The 16,609-nt window shown below is 38.8% G+C and overlaps 1 pseudogene; it reads right to left on the reverse strand.

The window, feature by feature from the left end:
• Window positions 1–2,718: 2,718 nt before the first annotated feature.
• The window catches only part of LOC104109464 (G-type lectin S-receptor-like serine/threonine-protein kinase At4g27290), a 113,664-nt pseudogene continuing 99,773 nt past the window's right edge, over window positions 2,719–16,609 (reverse strand).

Consider the following 16,609-nt stretch of genomic DNA (forward strand, 5'->3'; position numbering starts at 1 on the left):
TCTTTATAATATATACACATTATAAGTATGTTCCCCATCTTAGGGACTACCACCTCATTTTCTAGCCATTCGGGGTATTTTACTTCTCGAATGGATCCTATTTTAAGAAGTTTGGCTACCTCGTCTTTGATAAAGGCATGTTTGACCTCGCACTGGGGCCTTCTTTTTTGCTTTACCGGCTGGAATTTCGGATCCAAGCATAGTTTGTGAGTGGTTATTTTCGGTGGGATCCTTGTCATGTCAAGATGGCACCAAGCGAAACAGTTCATGTTAGCTATAAGAAATTGAATAAGCTTTTTCCTGAGTTTGGAATCTAACCTTGTGCCCAGGTATACCTTTCGTTCAGGCAGATGTTCGATTAGCATGATTTGCTCCAGTTCTTCGACCATTGATTGGGTAGCGTCGGAATTATCGGGCAACCCCATATTCATCATCTTCGTCAGTCTTTTGATTCTCTAGTTGAGTCGATGCTGACATTTGTAATTGTTATTTCGTATCCCGTTCCCTCTTCAAATCCGATCCCTTTGTCGATGATAGTGAAGATATCGGGATCACTTCATCGATGGCAAATATTTCTTTTGCGGCCGGTTACTTCCTGTAGACCGTTTTGATTCCCTCCGATGTCAGGAATTTCGGAACCTGGTGAAGGGTCGAGGGCATTGCTCTCATAATGTGGATACATGGCCTCCCGAATAGGGCGTTATATCTCATATCGCCCTCGATCAATTGGAACTTCATTTCTTGGATGATCTCGGCTACGTTTACTGGCAAGATTATCTCGCCGTTAGTAGTTTCATACGCCATATTAAATTTGTTCAGTACCAGGGTTGCGGGCACGACCTGATCCTGTAGACCGAGTTGCTCTACGACCCTTGATCGAATGATGTTGGCCGAACTACCTGGATCAATTAACACACGCTTAACTTGAGTTTTATTCATAAGTACAAATATTACCAGTGCATCGTTATGGGGTTGCATGATTCCTTCCGCGTCTTCGTTACTAAAGGACCGGGTTCCTTTAGATGTGTAATCCTGAGTCCAAAATCGCTTCTCACTTACAATCGACATCTTAGTATGTTTAATCACCGGCTCCTAGGGGATATCGATGGCTCCGATGATCATGTGTATGATGTGTTGTGGCTCTTCTTGTTTGTTTTGTCTATTGAAATCTCTAATTTTGAATTGGTTTTTGGCCCGGTCACTTAAAAATTCTCTAAGGTGCCCTTCATTGAATAAACGGGCTACCTCCTCTCTCAACTTCCTGCAGTCTTCGGTTCTGTGGCCATGAGTGCCATGATACTTGCACATTTGATTGGGATTCCTCTAGGTTGGATCGGACTGCAGAGGTCGAGGCCACTTAGTATCTTTGATGCGTCCGATAACTGACATGATGGCGGATGCATCGATGTTGAAGTTATATTCTGATAACTGTGGTTCTTCCTTAGGCCCGGTATGCCTGTCGAACCCATTCTTGTTCATCAGCCCCCGAGACCCCTGGCCTCGATCACTTCTCCTTTCACCTAGTATGGAGTTGCGAGCAGGTTCTCTACCCCTACGATCTCTGTTATACGGCCGATATCGGTCCTTGTTTGACCTTGGTTCTCGGTCGATATCCCTCTTAATAACGGACCTAGAACCCAACTGGTCGTCTTTGATTCTAATCTTCGATTGATATCGATTGTGTACATTGGCCCAGGTAACAGCCGGGTACTCGATCAAGTTCTTCTTCAACTGCCATGAAGCCATCGAGCTTCGTTCGTTCAGTCCTTGAGTGAAAGCCTGAACAACCCAATCGTCCGTGACCGGTGGTAGATTCATTCGCTCCATTTGGAAATGAGATACAAACTCTCTTAGCATCTCATTATCTTTTTGCTTTACCTTGAAAAGGTTCGACTTCCTGGTCTCGACCTTTATGGCTTCGGCATGTGCTTTTACGAAAGAATCTACAAGCATAGCAAAAGAATCGATAGAGTTAGGCGGTAAATTATGATACCATACCATTGCCCTTTTGACAGGGTTTCCCCGAACTTCTTCAATAATACGGATTCAATCTCGTTGTCTTTTAGATCGTTCCCTTTAATGGCACATGTGTAAGAGGTGACATGTTCGTTGGGGTCGGTCGTTCCATTATATTTAGGAATTTCGGGCATGCAAAACTTCTTGGGGATCGATTTAGGAGCCGCGCTCGGGGGGAAAGGCTTTTGTACGAATTTTTTGGAATCCAAGCCCTTCAATACCGGTGGTGCCCCCGGGATCTGATCAACCCTGGAGTTATAAATTTCTATTTTTTTGTCATTTGCTTCAATCCTCTTTTCTCCTGACTCAATTCGTTTTGTCAGTTCCTCTAACATCTTAATAATTTCGGGATTAGTCCCCGATTCTTGTTCATTGGATCTTACTACGGCTGGCCTTGTTTCGTGGGTGACTTCTCGGGGTGGATCGGGCTCGGCTCTGCTCGGTGCCTGTGTTTGGCTCTGCAACTGAGCTATCGCTACCTGTTGAGCTTGCAACATTTCGAAAATCATACACAAGTTGATCCTGTCTTCTCCAACATTTTGGGTATTTTGAACTGCAGATCGAGTTTCATTATGAATGTTGATTTCGGGGTAGGAAACCATACGCAAGTAGAAATATATCGAATATTGACTGTAGAAATGGAAGGAATATAAACCCAAATTGAGTAGAGAATTATTTACAAATGAACAAGATGAATCAATATCCAAAGCCCAAAAAAGGATAATCTTTACTATATGTGTGTATATCTCAATAATCTTTGAAATGTGAGAGTGTATTAATGTCTGAATGTTGAATGTGTCCCCTTTACACAAATGATAGTCACTCTTAATATAGTGGAGGAATCCTACTTTGGATACAATTAAAAATACATAGTGTGGATCCCATGATAGAATAGTTAATTAGCTTTTCCTTGCTTTCCGCCGAGATTCTCTTCCCTAGTGCGGCTACAACGGCTTTTTGTCTCTTGGCTCGATCTTGATTTTGGTCGGTCTCGTTATTGGTCGGTCTCTGGGTCTCGAGCTCGACCTTGACTCGAGCTCGACCTTGACTCGAGCTCGATTGACTCGAGCTCGGTATTGATCGGTCTCTGGATCTCGAGCTCGATAACCCAACTTCACATCATAGCTCGATATTATAACGACGACACTCGGAGCTCGATATCATGCTCCAATCTTGACTAATCACACGAAGGGCAAACGCGGTTTTGATCGTATACAAGCCTGTAAAAGGTTCTTACTATGTTCCAACAACTCGGTTTGTCATAGCTCCAATGTCATCCTCTTCACATATTTTTGCTATGCCGAAGTCGGATATCTTTGGATTCATGTCCTTGTCTAACAATATGTTGTTAGCTTTCAAGTCTCTGTGTACTACTCTCAATAGAGAATCTTGATGCAGATACATAAGTCCTCGAGCTATACCATTGATAATGTGAAATCGCTTGGGCCAGTCTAATACCTTGCTTCGTGCATTATCTGCCAAAATAATGTCGGATCATTTATGCACTAATTAAATATAGTGGAAAGTGGTATTAAGACCTAAAACAAAATCAGTCCTTTTCCTGTTTGAAAAATTATTACAAGAGTTTGGTCTGCCAAGTTTGTTATTATTTGGCATTTATATAACTGGGTTCTTAGTTCTCTTGTTGCATGACTTTTCCTGCCTTGGGGGCTTCCAAAGTTGGAATAAGATCAGTGAAGTACTCCTATAGGCATCAGCTCACTGAATGCAGTTATTATTCAATTTGCACAATATTGGATGGAGAAGTTGTACCAAATATAAATGAATCAAGACTCCCATTTGGCAAGTACTCATAGATCAGCATTTTTTCTTCCTCTTCAATACAACAGCCATGTATCTTCACCAGATTCCTATGCTGAAGTTTGGCAATATATACAACTTCATTCTTGAACTCATTCTCTCCTTGTGTGGAAGTTCTAGACAGCCCGCTTGACAGCTATTTCCTGTCTTTCATGTATGCCCTAAACATCATAAGATCTGCCTTTTAATTTCAATACCCAACTTGATATAAAAAGAACACAAAGTCTGTTATGCTTCCAAATAAAAAGAGATTATCAGTAATAAAATATCAGTTTATATTTTGTTCTCTAGTTTAGGTCAAATGTGCACTGTCCAAATTGCTATTGTAAGTTAATTCTGTTTTTAGTTTAGCCCTACAATTTGGGCCTTTAAAACAATGAAGTGTATTAGAAAAATTCTGCCTTTTTGATGGGGGAACAAGTTGTGAACATGGCAAAAAATGAACAAATAAATGACTATAAGGAATGAACGACTCTCTCTTCTTAAACAAACTATATCCTCAACACTTAAATCTTCAATTCCACCCAAAGGGTAATGGGTTGCTCCTTCAGCATTTTTTGCAAATGCTACCGGCTCATGGCTGAGTAACTAGAGCTAATTGTTAGACTGCACTTATAGGAAAAACTATAAAGAGTGGTTCTTGGACGCATTCTGAGAATTTTTGGATATCGCCAAGTTCATGCATCAGAAGGGCACTCTCATATCCCCACCTTTCTCTCCTTAGCTATTGTATAAGTCTATTTTGGTTTCACAAAGCAAAGCCTTATTTCATTAAGCCTTTTATCACACAACTCCAATACTGAATCTTTACTCTGAAAGACGAGGAAGCAAAATATAGAAGTTCTAAGGACACATTCTAAGAATTTTTGGATATCTACAAGTCCATGCACCAGAAGGACATTCCCCCCCATCCCCACCTTTCTTCCCTTAGCTATTGTATAAGTCTCCTTTCGGTGTCACAAAGCAAAGGTTTATTTAATTAACACCTTTTATCATACGACTCCGGTATTGAATCTAAAGATGAAGCTTTACTCTGAAAGACTAGGCCTTAAGTGTGTATACCTTGTAAATAGGTCCAAACCCCCCTCTCCAAACTTTCTGTCAAATGAAAAATTATTGGTGGCCTTTGCTATCGTAGATAAGTCAAACAGTGGTATTTCAAATCCTTCAGCGCAATTACTGTTGTAATCCATCTTGTAATTGCCACTGCATCCTGACCTTCCTGCCAAAAGCAAATGACGTGTTTTTTTTAAATAAAGTAAAGCAAATCAAGTTAATTTTGTTTAACTGCGGATAACAGACAAATATGAAACTTCTTTTCACTATTATTTAAAGACATCTTACCTTTCTTTTTAAGCGCTAAAGCCTTCATCCTTCTTCTATGATAGATCAGCAGGCTAAGGACTACCAGAATCACACCAACTGATAATGGAAGAATCCAGAAAAGTATTTTTCCTTTCTTTCCATGCAATTTTTCCAGACTATCTGCAAGTCCATTCCAACAACGATAAAAAATAAAGTATCTCACGAATAATTCCAGTGAATATAATTCAAGATTTGCAAAATGTTGTTGTAGTTTTAGAGTGCCAAACAGAGTTCCTTCCTACTAGTTACCTGGGATTGCCTCTGGGGGCAAAAACGTAATTTGAATTTATTTGTGGCAGGGAGTGGTGGATAGATATGAAAAAAGTTTGGCTAACTGGAAGAAACATATCTTTCTTTGGGGGGACATAGTATATGTGGGGATTGAATCCAGTACACTATACTCCGTGGGGTGTTGATTATTGATATTGTGTTATACAAGTCCTGTAAGTCTTTGGAGTACTGCATGTCATTTTTCATTTATTGATAATGAGTTTTAAAGATTCTGGAATCCTTTGTGTAATGCAAGTCATATTTTAATTTTTGAATGTGCTTCATTCCAACTATAACCCTCTTTAATTTTGAGGGAGCTATATTTTGATGCTACATATCAATCGCGTGTTCTTTAGAAACTAAGTGCCTTTCAATTAGTTCCCATAAAGTTGCTGGGTATAACCAGTCATTGTGCTTATAGATTCAGACTATTCCACTCTAAAGTAGGAGCCTTTAGTTCAGTTAAAATTTGTTAGTTCCTTGCTGATATTTTATACGTCAATACCATACAAGAGGGAGGTGATTTGTGTGGTGTCTAATTTTTCGCGTACACAGATTATAGAAAGACCTGGTTCTTCTATGTGTTCCAACTATTACTGTTGCAGAATAATAAGTACAGAAAATAAAGAACACAGAGATTTTTACGTGGAAAACACCTGGCTCAAAAGGTGAAAAAACTATGACCTACTTCCCAGTAGGATTTTCCCAAACTCTTCATTAAATCACTGAGCCAAAAACTGCATTTACAAAATATTTTTATAAATCTAGGATTAACTCTAATCCCGTTGTGGCAACCAGCCTCTAACTGATGCGACAACTTCAAGTTAACTCTAACTTGAATACTCTGAGTACCTGTTACAATTGCCTCTAGATAAAGCTGAAAGGTACTGTGATGACCCAAAATGTCATCTTTAAATTTAATGATTAATTATGTAATCTAAGCACTATTTACCATTACTCGACTTGAGTATGCAGTCCGTAAAATTTTTTCGGAAAAGTTTTCAGGTGCAAAATGGATTAAAATATGAATTAGAGCTTTAAAACTCAACTGAGTTGACTTTGGTCAACATTTTGAGCAAACGGACTCGGATAAGTATTTTGACAGTTCCGGTAGGTCCGTATCGTTATTTGGGACTTAGGCGTATGCCCGGAATCAAATTCCGAGGCCCCTAGCCCGAGATACGAAATTTTGATGAAAAATTAAAAGTTTAAGTTTAAATAGTGATCGGATGTCGAATTATGTGCAAATGACCCCGAAATAGAATTTTGATGATTCCAACAACTCCGTATAGTAATTTTGGACTTAGGAGCATGATCGAAATTTTATTTGAAAGTCCGTAGTGGAATTAGGCTAGAAATGCCGAAAGTTGAATTTTTGAGAAGTTTAACCGAGGGGTTGACTTTTTGATATTGGGGTCGAAATCCGATTCTGAAAATTTTCATAAATCCATTATGTCATTTATGACTTGTGTGTAAAATTTGAGGTCAATCGGAAATGATTTGATATGTTTCGGCGCAAAATATAGAAGTTGGAAGATTTGAAAACTCATAATTCGATTCGATGCGCGATTCGTAATTTCGGCGTTGTTTGGCATAGTTTGAAGCCTCAACTAAGTTCATATTGTATTTTAGGACATGTTGGTATATTTGGTTAAGGTCCAGAGGGCCTCGGGTGGATTTCGGAAGGTTAACGGAATGGATTTCGGACAAAAAGGAACTGCTGGAATATTTCTGCTGCAGAAACTATTTTTGGATAGCAACCGGTGCAATCGTAGAGCTGACTTTGGAAGCTTATATCTCGAAATTTATAAGGAATCTGAACATTATCAAAACATGAAAGTTGTAGCACTTTGATTCTAGTTTTCAGAATGATAAACCATTTATCATTTATCATTCAGACATTTATACAAAATGTTATGATGGATTGACTGAAGCTAGTACTGCAGATTTTGGCTACAGCAGTATGCATCGCCAGAAATTTCTGCTGCACAGGGCTGATTTTGGGAGCTTATATCTCGCAATCTATAAGGAATCTGAATATTATCAAAACATAAAAGTTGTAGCCCTTTGATTCTAGTTTCCAGAATAATAAACCGTTTGGCAGTTGGAGTTGAGTACGAGAAGTTATGATTAATATACTACAGGCTGTCGAGGAAGAGTTTGATGTTTTCAACATAAGCATGTAATGATCCAAAAGTCCATTTTTAGTTCTAGAGATCGAAATTCGATTTTGAGACTTTTGACATTTTGATAATGAATTATAGGAGTGATCTGGAAAGTTTGGTCTAATTTCATCAAGTCGCGATTGAGTTTTAAGCGCGTAATATGAGTTAATTGTTTAACGAGCGAAATTGGTATCATATTGAGCAAATGAGCTCCGAATTGAGTTTCGATTGAACGAATGGGTTCTTAGTTTTATTTGTTACTCATAGGAATAAGAATCGTCGAATTCCGAGTTCGTATGATGGAGTTAGAGCCTTTTTAGTGAAATAAAACTGATGGTGTAAATAGTTCTGGTGTGCACCTTTAGCGACCAGATGTGACACTTTTAGCGACGGGATTGGACTTTTAGCGACCGAAATAGTGTTTTTGGGGCAGAAACTTAAGGACCAAAAATGGTCATTTCCTTCATTTCGTTTTGGAGTTTTGGAGCACGGTTCTTGGGCGATTTTGAGGATTTCTTCAAGACTTCAACTTGGGTAAGTGTTCTATATCCAAATGTGATTATATTTCATAAATCCATGGTCATATTCATCATTTATTTCGGATTTAAATGGAAGAAATCAAGATTTTTGCAAAATCTTCCAAAAACGAAAATTTATGATTTGGAGGTCGAGTTGTTATCGGATTTTGGTAAAATTGGTATGGGTGGACTCGTAATTGAATGGGTTATCGGATTTTATAAGTTTCGCCGGATTCCGAGATGTGGGCCCTACGGACAAATTTTGAGCTAATTTCGGATTTTAATGAAAATATAATATTTTCTTATGAAATTGATTACTATAATTTTTGTTGACTGTATCGAATTAATTATGACTAGATACGAGTCGATCGGAGTCGAAAATTCGAGGAAAAAGCATAATACTTGGTTAAATTGGAGCAAGTCGAGGTAAGTGACTTGTCTAACCTTGTGTGGGGGAAATTTCTCCTAGGATTGGTATTGATGTGATTATTGAAATATGTTGAAAGTCATGTGCACGAGGTGACAAGTATGTACACGGGCTAAATTGCGAAAGATTATATTTTTAAATTGTGTAGATCACTGTTGCACATTTATTAAATTATTTTATCTTGTTATATTTTTCATCATTGATCTGAGATATATACTTCAAATTTGTTTGATCTTTTCTTACTAATTGTTTTACCTGTTTAGTTGAAACTTGGTTTCTTTTATTCTGTGCATTATTTGAAGGTTAATTTTTTTTAAATTAAATACTATTAATATGAAATATTTGACATTTTTAAACTTGATATTGAAGCAACGTAGTAAAGATTTTGAAATATTATTTTCCTAAATTATTTACTTCTGAATATTTTTATACTCATTGTGAGGGAGCCGTGAGCTCTTTATTGTGGAAAACTATTATTGATGATTTATTTTGGCATGAGCCGTGAGCTCTTTATTGTAGAAAAATATTATTGTGGAATTATTTTAGCAAGTTAAATTATTTGAGCACTTGAGGTGCAAATTATGATATATTGTGATATTGATACGCATGCGGTGATATAAGGTCTGGGTGTTGAAACGCATGCGGTGAGATAAGGGTGGCTTGATATGCGTGGCTAGTAGAGGAACTACTAGAAGTCATGCGGTGTGATAAGGGTGGCTAAAACGCGGGATGCTATTTTGGAAAAAAAATATTTTCTTTAAATAAATTGTGAAGGCTCCCGCGGTGATATAAGGAAATGAGATATTGTGAATTTATTTATAATTTGGGACTACGAGGCGGTACCTCGGGAGTGCCCTTGTTGATATTGATTTATGGCCATAGTTGCTTTCGATTAGTTGTTGTGATTTTCATAAAGTTGAAGGAAATTCTGTTTTGATTCCACGAGATATTATTTGTAATTATTTGATGTCATTAAATGTGACATACTATTTGATTCATTTCCAATGTCATTTTATTTTACTACATTGATAAACATTTTACCATGCCATTATTATATTCCAGTAGGGCCTCACCTGACCTCGTCACTACTCTACCGAGGTTAGGCTTGGCACTTATTGGGTACCGCTGTGGTGTACTCATACTACGCTTCTGCACATCTTTTTGTGCAGATCCAGGTACATTTTACCAGCCTAGACGTCAGTGAGTTACATGCGCACGGAGACTTCGAGGTATATCTGCCAGCGTCCGCAGGCTCCAGAGTCCCCTTCTATCATTTTATTTTGCTTCCTTATATTTTATTTAGACCTTGACATATAGAGACATTGAGAATAAATTCTTAGAAGCTTGTGACTTATTTTTACTGGATTTTGGGAGTTGAAATTGTTTGAGTTATAGTTTATTTATTTCAGATATTTATTATTATTCCGCATTGATAGGCTTACCTAGTCTTAGAGACTAGGTGCCATCACGACATCCTACGGAGGAAATTTCGGGTCGTGACAAGTTGGTATCAGAGCACTAGGTTCGTAGGTGTCATGAGTCACAAGCAGGTTTAGTAGAGTCTTGCAGATCGGTACGGAGACGTCTGTACTTATCTTCGAGGGGCTATGGAACTGTTAGGAAATATTCACTTCTTTGACTCCTTATCGTGCGGCATTGATTTAGCTTGAAAGATATATCGTATACTCCTTTGTATCCACTCGTGTATGACATTGCGCACTCGGTATCAGTTGTGCGTCGACAGTTCGTGATGCCGTAGATGGACTATGAGGGAGCCAGAGATGCTCAAACATTGCCTCAACGTGTGGTTCCGACTGAAGATGCGGACGTATTGAGAGATCAACTAGTGAATCATGTGGGGGTGCAACGGACATTGGCGTCTGGTTGATTTATACACGCTGTGAAGATTATTATTGTGGATTATCAGACGTTGTGACCTATGACTTCGCGCTGAGTAGGGGGAGTCCACTACCAATGGGTGGATTGTGGGGTCATGTATTATATCAGTTTTGGCCTGAAATGTATATATGTGGTACTGAAAGGTTCCCTAAAATTTACACATGTTTAAGACCTGAGATTTTGTAGAGGATAAGGTTGGGACTTGCGGTATGTCCGCCTCCTTAATAATCCTATACTTCAATACCAAAGGAGTTATAGAAACAACTCTAAATTTGTAGAAGGTCTACTCAGTGTGGACGTCACTGTTGCGGATTTTGGGGTGCTTCGGAGTAAATGCACTTGTTGACGAGAGTCTGGACTATGTGGTCCATGACAAGATGTGTCTGTATAGAGCTCTACTTTTGTGATCGTTGTGTATAAATAGGGGTAAGGGTTACCCCAAAGAAGAATCAAAGAGTATGTTAAGAAATGGGTCAGCTCAACAGTGTTAAGTCAGCATAACAAAAGAAAAAATTTGCCTTGGGAGAGATAATTCTCCACCAGTGTTCGTGGTAAGCCTATGAAGAGGGCAGACCAGCTAATGCAACACCGCCTACTTGGCTCAGGCAGTCGTCCAGCCCAGTCCACATATCGGATTACTCGGGGTGCTCTAGTAAGTTCTTTTAATGCACCACCGACATGAGTTCCTACAATGGTTATTCCAGTTATCTGGCACAAACTCAATATGAGCAGCCTAACCTGCAAAGGGGTTATTATGAATACGGTGATACTGGAACATTAGGAGAAAAATTTCCCAAACTTGGGAGAGACTTATTTTATTAAATTACTCAGGCTACGTGCCCCATTGCAGTTACTACACCACCCACACGACCAGTTAGGGGTGGAGGACAGACGGGTAAAAGGCGTCCTAGAGGTGAAGACCCAGCCATTGATATATTTCTTTTATGGTATGGTGAAGGTCGCTACATCAGTTGATGTCGTTACAAATACGACCTTGATATAATATAAAGGAATAATTTCCTTAACTTGATTCAGTTCTCAGTATCGAAACGAGTCCTTCTATGGTGCTCTACTTATGAGTGAGCTTCATAATTCTATAATCTACTTATGTGTTTACCCTTGTTGGGAGATTTTATGGAGATAACTACGCCTATCATTTCGTGTTGGTCACTAATAAGAGCTGCGAGGCTAAATGTGGCTTTCTATTACTCATTTCGGTAATTTTTGATGTAAATTCCGAATAATTAATTGGAAATTATGAATTATATGCCCTACCAGTGTGGGGTTCATTATGTGTTGTGATTTTGTTTAACGGAAATTATTTATAAGAAGAAAATAGAAATTTTCAATTGGCACGATGTGCATATTACCTATGATTCAGAATTGAGGACGAGATCCTCACATTTTTATATAAATTGATATGTTTAAACCGGGCTACGAGCTGCGGTGGAAGTTATAAAAGGACGATATCCTTGTGAGGAAAATTATTGTGTTTAAGTTCTCCCTTGTGAAATTAAATTTGTACTATAGTACTAATAGGGAGTCATGCCTGTTAGGCTTATTTAAAAATTCTTATATGAAATTCTCTGTGCATAGTTGTCAAATTCGTGTTGTAATTATTAATTTTTAACCTACGAGGTAGGTGCCCGCCTAGGTGGCGTTAAATATGACTCGTTAATTCGGGTAAAAAATTTTGAGGTCTTCATGCCTCGTGTCTCGTTATTAGTATTGTGAAAGTTTGAAATGAGATTTTCGTTAACATGAAGTTAATTAATGATTCGGTAATTGATTATGAACAACTATTAAGACCAGATTGACCCAGAAGGGTGCTCCATTCAGATGGACCGAGGAATGTGAGGAAAGCTTCCAAAAGCTCAAGACAGCTTTGACTACAGCCCCAGTATTGGTATTACCTATAGGTACAGGATCTTATACTGTGTATTGTGATGCGTCACGTATTGGTCTCGGCGCAGTGTTGATGCAAGACGGTAGGGTGATTGCTTACGCGTCCAGACAGTTAAAGGTGCATGAAAAGAATTATCCTGCACATGACCTGGAGTTAGCAGCTATTGTTCATGCCTTAAATATTTGGCGGCATTATTTGTACGGTGTCCATTGTGAAATCTACACCGATCACCAGAGTCCACAACATCTGTTTAAATAGAAGGATCTTAATTTGCGGCAGCGGAGATGGTTAGAGTTGCTTAAGGATTTTGATATCACCATTCTCTATCATCAGGGGAAGGCCAATGTGGTGGCCGATGCCTTGAGTCGTAAGGCAGAGAGTTTGGGTAGCTTAGCATATTTACCGGTAGCAAAGAGGCCTTTAGCCATGGATGTTCAGGCCTTGGCCAACCAGTTTGTTAGATTGGATGTTTCCGAGCCGAGTCGGATTTTGGCTTGCGTGGTTTCCCAGTCTTCACTTTATGATCGTATCAGGGAACGTCAGTATGATGACCCCCATATGCTTGTCCTTAAGGATACAGTTCAGCACGGTGATGCCAAGGAAGTCACTATTGGAGAAGACGATGTACTACGGATGCAAGGGAGGCTATGTGTGCCTAATGTGGACGGCTTGCGTGAGTTGATTCTCCAGGAGGCTCACAGTTCGCGGTACTCCATTCATCCAGGTGCTGCGAAGATGTATCAAGACTTGAGACAACACTATTGGTGGAGGCGGATGAAGAAGGACATAGTGGGGTATGTATCTCGGTGTTTAAATTGTCAACAGGTAAAATATGAGCATCAACGACCGGGTGGAGTACAACATTTCACCCTCAGACAGATGGGCAGTCCGAACGCACTATTCAGATACTGGAGGATAAGCTTCGTGCGTGTGTGATATATTTTGAGGGTGCTTGGGATCAGTTCTTACCACTTGCGAAATTTGCTTACAACAACAGTTACCAGTCAAGTATCCAGATGGCTCCATATGAGGCCTTGTATGGTAGGCGGTGCCGGTCTCCAGTGGGTTGGTTCGAACCAGGCGAGGCTAGACTTTTGGGTACAGACTTGGTTCAGGATACCTTGGAAAAGGTTAAGTTGATTCAGGATCGACTTCGTACAGCCCAATCTAGACAGAAGAGTTATGCGGATCGGAAGGTTCATGATGTTGCATTCATGGTTGGTGACTGGGTATTGCTCCGGGTTTCACCTATGAAGGGTGTGATGAGGTTCGGGAAGAAGGGCAAGTTGAGCCCTAGGTATATTGGGCCTTTTGAGATTCTTGAGAGAGTTGGAGAGGTGGCTTACAGACTTGCACTACCACCTAGTCTTTCTGCGGTTCATCCGATATTCCATGTTTCTATGCTTCGGAAATATTACGGCGATCCGTCTCATGTGTTAGACTTCAGTTCGGTTCAGTTGGACAAGGATCTATCTTATGTTGAGGAACCAGTGGCTATTTTAGATAGGCAGGTTCGAATGCTGAGGTCAAAGAACATTGCTTCTGTAAAGGTTCAGTGGAGGGGTCATCCGGTCGATGAGGCGACTTGGGAGGCCAAGCTAGATATATGCAGCCGTTATCCACACTTATTCACCAGCTCAGGTACTTTTTCTCACTCCGCTCGAGGACGAACGTTTGTTTTAGAGGTGGAGAATGTGATGACCCAAAATATCATCTTTAAATTTAATGATTAATTATGTGATCTAAGCACTATTTACCATTACTCGACTTGAGTGTGCAGTCCGTAAAAATTTTTCGGAAAAGTTTTCAGGTGAAAAATGGATTAAAATGTGAATTAGAGCTTTAAAACTCAACTGAGTTGACTTTGGTCAACATTTTGAGCAAACGGACTCGGATAAGTGTTTTGACAGTTTTGGTAGGTCCGTATCGTTATTTGGGACTTAGGCGTATGCCCGGAATCAAATTCCGAGGCCCCTAGCCCGAGATACGAAATTTTGATGAAAAATTAAAAGTTTAAGTTCAAATATTGACCGGATGTCGAATTATGTGCAAATGACCCCAGAATAGAATTTTGATGATTCCAACAGCTCCGTATGGTGATTTTGGACTTAGGAACGTGATCGGAATTTTATTTGGAAGTCCGTAGTGGAATTAGGCTTGAAATGCCGATAGTTGAATTTTTGAGAAGTTTAACCGAGGGGTTGACTTTTTGATATCGGGGTCGAAATCCAATTCTGAAAATTTTCATAAATCCATTATGTAATTTATGACTTGTGTGCAAAATTTGAGGTCAATCGGAATTGATTTGATATGTTTCGGCGCAAAATATAGAAGTTGGATGATTTGAAAACTCATAATTCGATTCGATGCGCGATTCGTAATTTCGGTGTTGTTTGGCATGGTTTGAAGCCTCAACTAAGTTCATATTATATTTTGGAACATGTTGGTATATTTGGTTCCCGAGGGCTCGGGTGGATTTCGGAAGGTTAACGGAATGGATTTCGGACAAAAAGGAACTGCTGGAATATTTCTGCTGTAGAAGCTATTTTTGGACAGCAACCGGTGCAATCGCAGAGCTGATTTTGGAAGCTTATATCTCAAAATCTATAAGGAATCTTAACATTAGCAAAACATGAAAGTTGTAGTTCTTTGATTCTAGTTTCCAGAATGATAAACCATTTATCATTCAGACATTTATACAAAATGTTATGATCGATTGACTGAAGCTGGTACTGCAGATTTTGGCTACAGCAGTGTGCATCGCCAGAAATTTCTACTGCACAGGGCTGACTTTGGGAGCTTATATCTCGCAATCTATAAGGAATATGAACATTATCAAAACATGAAAGTTGTAGCCCTTTGATTCTAGTTTCCAGAATGATAAACCGTTTGGCAGTTGGAATTGAGTACAAGAAGTTATGATTGATACACTGCAGTCTGTCGAGGAAGAGTTTGATGTTTTCAACATAAGCATGTAATGATCCAAAAGTTCATTTTTAGTTCTAGAGATCGAAATTCGATTTTGAGACTTTCGACATTTTGATAATGAATTATAGGAGTGATCTGAAAAATTTGGTCTAATTTCATCAAGTCGCGGTTGAGTTTTAAGTGCGAAATATGAGTTAATTTTTAACGAGTGAAATTGGTATCACATTGAGAAAATGAGCTCCGAATTGAGTTTTGATTGAACGAATGGGTTCGTAGTTTTATTTGTAACTCATAGGAATAAGAATCGTCAAATTCAGAGTTCGTATGATGGAGTTAGAGCCTTTTTAGTGAAATAAAACTGATGGTGTAAATAGTCCTGGTGTGCACCTTTAGCGACCAGATGTGACACTTTTTGGGACGGGATTGGACTTTTAGCGACCGGAATAGTGTTTTTGGGGCAGAAACTTAAGGACCAAAAATGGTCATTTCCTTCATTTCGTTTTGGAGTTTTGGAGCACGGTTCTTGGGCGATTTTGAGGATTTCTTCAAGACTTCAACTTGGGTAAGTGTCCTATATCCAAATGTGATTATATTTCATAAATCCATGGTGATATTCATCATTTATTTCGGATTTAAATGGAAGAAATCAAGATTTTTGCAAAATCTTTCAAAAACGAAAATTTAAGATTTGGAGGTCGAGTTGTTATCGGATTTTGGTAAAATTGGTATGAGTGGACTCGTAATTGAATGGGTTGTCGAATTTTATAAGTTTTACCAGATTCCGAGATGTGGGCCCCACGGACAAATTTTGAGCTAATTTCGGATTTTAATGAAAATATAATATTTTCTTATGAAATTGATTACTATAATTTTTGTTGACTGTATCGAATTAATTATGACTAGATACGAGTCGATCGGAGTCAGAAATTCGAGGAAAATGCATAATACTTGGTTAAAATAGAGCAAGTCGAGGTAAGTGACTTGTCTAACCTTGTGTGGGGGAAATATCCCCTAGGATTGGTATTGATGTGATTATTGAAATGTGTTGAAAGTCGTGTGCACGAGGTGACGAGTATGTACACGGGCTAAATTGCGAAAGATTATATTTTTAAATTATGTAGATCACTGTTGCGCATTTATTAAATTATTTTATATTGTTATATTCTTCATCATTGATCTGAGATATATACTTCAAATTTGTTTAATCTTTTCTTACTAATTGTTTTACCTTTTTAGTTGAAACTTGGTTTCTTTTATTCTGTGCATTATTTGAAGGTTGATTTTATTTAAATTA

This window comes from Nicotiana tomentosiformis, chromosome 7, assembly GCF_000390325.3.
Source record: "Nicotiana tomentosiformis chromosome 7, ASM39032v3, whole genome shotgun sequence".
Classification (NCBI taxonomy): domain Eukaryota; kingdom Viridiplantae; phylum Streptophyta; class Magnoliopsida; order Solanales; family Solanaceae; genus Nicotiana; species Nicotiana tomentosiformis.